The following is a 6,000-nucleotide window of genomic DNA, read 5'->3' as shown; positions in this document are numbered from 1 at the left end:
ACAGTTGAATATAAGCACAATATTAAAAATGAACAATATTTCATCATTACATATCAGAAACAAAGGAGGAAAAATTTAATAGGTCATTTAGAATAACACTGTATATGTGTAAAGGAAATATACAATACTATTATACTGAAAAATAGAAAAGAAGAAAGATGGTTGAATTTGATATTTTTGCATTAGAAGACTTGAAATAAAAGAGTCAGTTACATCAAATTTAAAGTATATAGTCAGAGTAATTATAAATTTATTCCAAAAATGGAAGAAAGTTTGAGAAACATGTAATAAATTTGTATCAGATTCTCCTGTTGGATTGGTAGGTCTTTGAGTGAGAGACAAGTTTCTGGTAAGATCTGGAAAAAAGTGAAGAGAGGAATGAATAGATTCTGCAGCCAACAATACATTAATTCCAGTCACAGATGCTAATTACAAACCTAAGGAATCACAGAACAGTTTCTGAATAAGAAGCACCCCAGTATTACAACTCTTCCTATAATGAATGCAAATACTTAAGTGAAAAAGAAGACCCACATGTTTGCTTTATTTTAAAATTTCATTTATATATTTATTTATTTGTAGTCTTGGTAAGTGAACTTGGGGTCTTGTTCATGCTAAGCAAGCATTCTATCACTGAGCTACATCTCCAGCTAAAAAAAACACGTTTATAAAAATCGAAGATTTAATCTAATGCAGTACTAATACAGTCCTACATGATAAAAGAAAGAAAGGAAGGATAAAGAGAGAGAGGGGAGGAAAGAAAGAAGGCAGGGAGGGAGGGAAGGAGGGAAAGGAAGAAAAGAATGAAACAAAGAAAGAATAAAGAAAGGAAGAAAAAGGAAGGGAGGAAGGAATAAAGAAAGGGGAATTTTCTTTTATTTTTCAGTCAGTGCTTAATTGGTCTATAATTATCTTTATTACAAATAATTCTTTCTATCTTCAGATAGTAAATAGGCTAGTTTACTACTTCATTGCATCATTGAGAAATAAGTAAACTGTGTAGGCAATGTATTCTAAAGAAAACAATAAGCTTTAGGTGAGTTCTTGTTTCTTTTTCATAGATTAACATGAGGATTTGTTATATTATTTCATTGTTCCAGTTATGAGACAGAGCCAATATATGTCAAAATACTGAGATTTCTTTCCTTTTTCCTCAAAGGTTTCCTTCAAACATTCACATTAAGTATGACCCTTGAAATCTAATAGAACAAATAGAAATGGAAAGAATGCTGGGGTGGGGAAAACTGAATTAAGTTTGTGAATATTTGAGGTTGAATTATTGACTTTTGAATGTATTACATCATGTATTATTTTCTTTTTTTTCCTAGTGATACTAGGGTTTGAACTCAGAGTCCCCCACTTGCTCAGCTTGCTGGCTTCCTGGTGCCCTACCACTTGAATCAGGTTCCCTGTCTGTCTATTTTGCTGGTGATTTTAGAGATGGAGCCTTGCATACTACTTTTCTTTCAGAGACCAATTTTTGCAGAGATCCTAGTTTTCTGAAGTTTAGAAATGAATATTATACTTAAAATAGGAGAAGACTAGGAATAGAGACTGTTTCCAACTGTGGTACATGTTACAGTTTCATGAGGGGAGGATTCCAGTTTTCTTCCCATGTCTAACCCCATTCTATAGGATAAATACTCACCTTATTAGATAATAAAACTTAAAAGTCCATTAGCTTCTACACGGTTGGATGTTACTCAAACTACCAGATCCATATATCTTCAGAGGCATATTGTTATTTCTAATAAAAGCTGTTTTCTTTTGCCTTTTTGTTTTCCTTTCTCCCTTGCTGTGGGAATGGTGTAATTTTAGACACTGTACACAAAGTACAGAGGGAACATCTGAAGCACCACATCCACCAGTAACAAACCCAGTCTTGTGTTAGAATGTTAACCTTTTTTTTTTTTTTAAGCTAGCAATGATATGTAGTACAATGTAATCTTGTTATGTTGGTTGGTGGCAACAGAGCTCCCAGTCAATCATGAGACTACAAGTCAACAACCAACAACACACAATGTTTTGTGTTGCTAGACTGTGAAGTTCAGTAGGGTAGGAATATTAAAAGCATGCTGCCCTTTCAGTTGAAGATGAGTTGATATATAGGATGTTATTCCATCCCAGGTCCAGGTACATAGGAAAAGACAGAGCCTTTATCATGGTGTCAACAGATGAGAAAAAGTAATTTGTTAACATTTTACATGTATTAATGACTATACCTTTAATGACACTGTCAAGTATCTTGAAATCAAAGTTATAATGAATATTAGAGTTAATTTGACAGTATTAAAAGGCTTTCTATATGAATGAGAAAGAGCCTAGGGAATAAATCAAGCCTACCTTGCAAGCCCATAGCTGTGAGTTCAAATTCATGTCCTGTCTAAAAGGAAGACTGAGAAAGATATGAATATATCCACTGTTTTCTGATTATCATTATAGACTATCTTGATTTTATTATACAGCAGTAAAAATAAATAAAAGATGGAAAATCGCAAAGACAGTTCATATTGACAAAAGATATGTTCTTAATGAAAGACAGTATATTCTAGGCACCGTAGTACACATTGATCCATCAAAGTAATTTAGGTTCTTTATAGAAAAGGGAGCTGTCTAGGAGTAAAACCACAAAAATTCAGTTAAATCATGTAGTAGTCACCTCTAATTAATAATAGTACTCAGAGAACCTTACATAAAAGTCTCCTAGATTGTTACTGTAGTTTAAAAGAAACTCTATTTCTCGTTCATTCTTGATGAAAATGTAAATTGGAATATTTCTGTGGTCAATTTCATTATACAATACTAAAACACTAAAGGGGGAATATTCTGTGAATCAGTAATTACATTTCTATACAGAAGGAAATAATTGAATATGGCAATATCTAAGTAGAAAAAATTTCACTGAAGATTCTTTAATAGTATCTGTAAAGGTTTAGAAATAATGGGGTTACATTCCCTTAGTGAGCGAAGAGTCAGTTAATCATTAAACTGATGCAAATAAGCTTTTTCATGAAAATGTGTTTTAAATATATATTATTTGTAAGTTTAAATGTTCACATAATAGAACTATATTTTGGCTAAATAAGCAGATGAGATTTACATATATTTAAAACAAAGTAAAAATGAATGTATGAGAACTAAATTATCAAATTACTCAGTTTTTTAAGTGATTCTATGTTTTCTAATTGCTATACCTGAGAGGAGCTCACATCACTTCCACATGTCATGGACCAATGACCTTTCCACAGGGTTGGGCATCCAGGGATGGATACTTAACCTAAATTGAGAGCATCTCTAACTTGGGAATCTAGGAGAGAGTGGGATGTGGGTGTACAAGTGATTGGCTCTAAGCTGAGTCAGTATTCTCCATGAATTTCTACAAGAGCTGCAGCTGGAATTAAGCAGTCCCACAGCACTGTACTTCCTGAGTTTTGCTTTTCATTGAAAATTTCCAGTAATTTTTATTTCTCCCATTTTATTAATGTTGGGAATTTTAAATGAATACCATAAAATACAATGTTTGGGTATGTTGAACATTTTTTTTTTTTTTTTTTTTGGCCAGTCCTGGGCCTTGGACTCAGGGCCCGAGCACCGTCCCTGGCTTCTTCCCGCTCAAGGCTAGCACTCTGCCACTTGAGCCACAGCGCCGCTTCTGGCTGTTTTCTGTATATGTGGTGCTGGGGAATCGAACCTAGGGCCTCGTGTATCCGAGGCAGGCACTCTTGCCACTAGGCTATATCCCCAGCCCTATGTTGAACATTTTTAACCATAGGAAATTAAGAAGCCTGAGAGACATCCTCAGAACCAAACATTTTCTAGCTTCTTCTGTTTTTCTCGTGAGATATAGGGTGGTACTTCTTTCCCAGATTTCCTTATCTGAAACTCCTCTAGAGAGAACTGAATCTCTCTAAATTTGTCCACCTCAAAATTTTAGCAACCATGAAAGTTTTGCCTTGTATTATTTTGAGTGTCCCAAATAATATGACATCAGAGGGTTTTAGTTATCATTAAGATTTAGTTATATTTATAGTTTTGGCCTGGCCCAGAAGGCAAAATCTTATGGACCTTGCTGGGGAGAAATTTCATTTTAAATAATGTATTTGTTTTCACTGTCAAACTCATGACTCCTTCTGTGAACACGTTTCATTTTTCAGAGAAGGCTTCAATCTGTATAATATCCAGTGCTTTCTCTACAGATACTACCAATACAACCTGTTGATAAAGCAGAGTTTGTTTACCACAAATAATAAATAATAATAAATAAACAAATAATAATAAATAATCTTGCCTGAAATAACTGTAGCAGAGCCATAGAAGGGAAAGGTTTACCAAAAACTTTAAGTTTGATGTCAGATCCATCACAGTGGGAAATGGTTAGAAATGAATAGGTGACATGATATATAGTTAAGATTGATGAAAGCAACAAAGAAAAGGAAAAGATTCTTTTGGAGTATTGATAGTCTTTTGTGAAGTTCCACTAGTGAACCATCAATTGATTTCCATAGCCAAAATTCTCCTAGAATAAGAGTGTTCTGCTAGTAAAAATATTGAATGACAACAGTAATGCTTATATGGACAATAGCTTGGAATAAAGCATGGAGAGCCAGTGTGCAGTGTGCAAGCTTTGTGTAGGAATAGATGATTTTTTTATCATTACATTCTGAGATTTCTGAACTATCAAAGTTGACACTTAAAATATGACAGCACCAAATGCCTCTTTAGGTTTAGCTTAATTCTCTTGATACTGATAGGTTGATTTTGATTGAGAGGATTGAACATACTTTTAGTATAAAGTTATAAACAAGTGTATTATGCTGAGGATAGTGAAAATTGTCTAGTTATAATATGGCCTTAAGTTATGAATAAAGAAAAGTTAACGAAAACAGGAGGTGCTTTAGGTTTTTACCACTGAATTTCTAGAAACTGATGCATTGGAGTACCAGTGATTAAAACACATTTTTTCACAACTATAAAGATTTTTTTCAAGATGTTTTTCTTCTAGCTGTACTATGCTATAATTGCTTATGAAAGCTAATATACCAATAATGATGAGTACTTTCCAAATGGGCATATAGCCAAACATTATTTTTCTTTTCCTTCATCATTAAGTAGCATCTTGACTAGAGGAGGTAACAGTATCCCAGTAACAAATAAGCGATGTCAAATTTAATAGCCAATGGTTATATTTTAATAAACTTTGGAAAAAGAAAGGCAAATTGACTACAGGGTTCTCTGTTCTGATTAATTTCATGAAAATCTATAAACATCTGACCCAGCTCATTAACACCTTAATGAAGACAGAAGAATCTGTTATGCTCAATTTTCATGGAATAAGTATTATGTGTGTTTTTTTCTTTTTCCAGTCGAGAAAAATGTGGTCCATGAAGTAAAATTAATATATCTATTTGTCAATAGAAATGTGGCAAAAAAAACCCTAAAACAACACTGAGACCCTAAAGACTTTGACTTTATCAGAGGCATCATGCCAGATTATACTCTGCTCCTTCTGGTCCTTTATTTTCCTCTCCTCCTTCACATTGTCACTGCCCAGCAACTACAAGGCCTAATTGTTCTGATACCCAGCAGGGGTAGATAACTTGGTTTAGAATATCAACTGTTTATAAATCTTACAGATTATTAGATGAACACAAAAAATTAATGTACACAACCTTTGTCTCTGAGACACAAGAACAATTGTAATCTAAATAAATCCTGCACTGAGTTTAATGCTTTTATTAGGTGTGAATTTGTATTGCAGCTGGTAGTCCATCACCAGGGACATCTGTTTTACCTTGTGATAGCAACTTTGGATGCCTTTCCCCAGGAAGCCAGGGACAGAGCTAGAGCTGGGAATGGTTGTTTGTTTCTCTTTCACTTTTCTGCTTCCCCATGCTTTGCAGCTGTGCTGTTACCTCTCCCATGATATCTTAGGCACCTTTTCTTTCTTTTATTTGAATATTTTAAATTTTCTTTAAGTAGTTGTACAAAGCAATTGTCATT

This window comes from Perognathus longimembris, chromosome 15 (assembly GCF_023159225.1).
Source record: "Perognathus longimembris pacificus isolate PPM17 chromosome 15, ASM2315922v1, whole genome shotgun sequence".
Classification (NCBI taxonomy): domain Eukaryota; kingdom Metazoa; phylum Chordata; class Mammalia; order Rodentia; family Heteromyidae; genus Perognathus; species Perognathus longimembris.
This window is presented reverse-complemented; position numbering follows the sequence as displayed.